The sequence below is a fragment of the Apaloderma vittatum genome, unplaced genomic scaffold, assembly GCF_000703405.1.
Source record: "Apaloderma vittatum isolate BGI_N311 unplaced genomic scaffold, ASM70340v1 scaffold13149, whole genome shotgun sequence".
NCBI classification, from domain to species: Eukaryota; Metazoa; Chordata; class Aves; order Trogoniformes; family Trogonidae; genus Apaloderma; species Apaloderma vittatum.
In genome coordinates this window covers 2523-3583 of record NW_009735873.1, presented here as the reverse complement: position 1 = coordinate 3583, position 1061 = coordinate 2523, and the positions used below count along the sequence as shown (strand labels likewise).

Genomic DNA, 1061 nt, shown 5'->3' with positions numbered 1-1061 from the left:
AGAGCTGTTCGCTGACAATTGCTCTGGTGCAGCCGCTCCCAGGTGCCCACATCTTCATGCACTACACTGAGAAGATTGCCTTCCCTGATGGAAATGCTGTTAGAGATGCCAGCACTGTGCCAGATGTGCCCATGGGCTGTCCCTGCCTGTGGTCACACCACAGCCACACCACAGGAAGGGGACGAAGCTGCCAGCGTCCTCAGGCCTTAGCCCAGCACAGGGGATCAGGAGGAGAGGGTGGGAGTGGAGAGAGCAGCTCTGGAGACAACAAGCGCTGGTGCTCCCTGGACGTGCTGCTGTGTCGAGACTCTCTTCCCCTTCCCCTCAGCCCAAAGGATCAGTCAGAAAAAAGAATGAGACACAGGATTAGAAAGAGCATGAGAACATTGTCAAAGGTAAGAAAACATCATCAACAACAAAAATAACAGTAGAAAAGCTACGGATGCAGTTAGTTACACTGTAAATTATGTGCAGAAGAGAACAGGCATTTTATTGCTTCAGAATAACATAAATTCATCAATTTCCTGAGAGCATCCTTGATCTCTTGGTTCCTCAGGCTATAGATGAGAGGGTTCACTGCTGGAGGCACCACCGAGTACAGAACTGACACCATCAGGTCCAGGGATGGGGAGGACATGGAGGGGGGCTTCAGATGAGCAAACATGCCCGTGCTAACCAACATGGAGACCACGGCCAGGTGAGGGAGGCATGTGGAGAAGGCTTTGTGCCGTCCGTGCTTGGAGGGGATCCTCAGCACAGCCCTGAAGATCCCAACATAGGACATCACCATGAAAATAAAACATCCCAAAATTGGAAAAGCACTAAAAGCAAGAAGTCCAACTTCCCTGAGGTAGTCTGAGTGTGAGCAGGAGAGCTTGAGGATGTGTGGGATTTCACAGAAGAACTGTCCCACAGCATTGCCCTGGCAGAGGGGCACTGAAAATGTATTGGCCGTGTGCAGGAGAGCATAGAAGAAGCAAATGCCTCAGACAGCTGCTGCCATGTGGGCACAAGCTCTGCTGCCCAGGAGGGTCCCGTAGTGCAGGGGTTGGCAGATGGCC

At 52.0% G+C, this 1061-nt stretch overlaps 1 pseudogene; it reads right to left on the bottom strand.

The window, feature by feature from the left end:
• Nucleotides 1-448: 448 nt before the first annotated feature.
• Nucleotides 449-1060, bottom strand: LOC104279467 (annotated as a pseudogene).
• Between the last annotated feature and the right edge of the window lies 1 nt (nt 1061).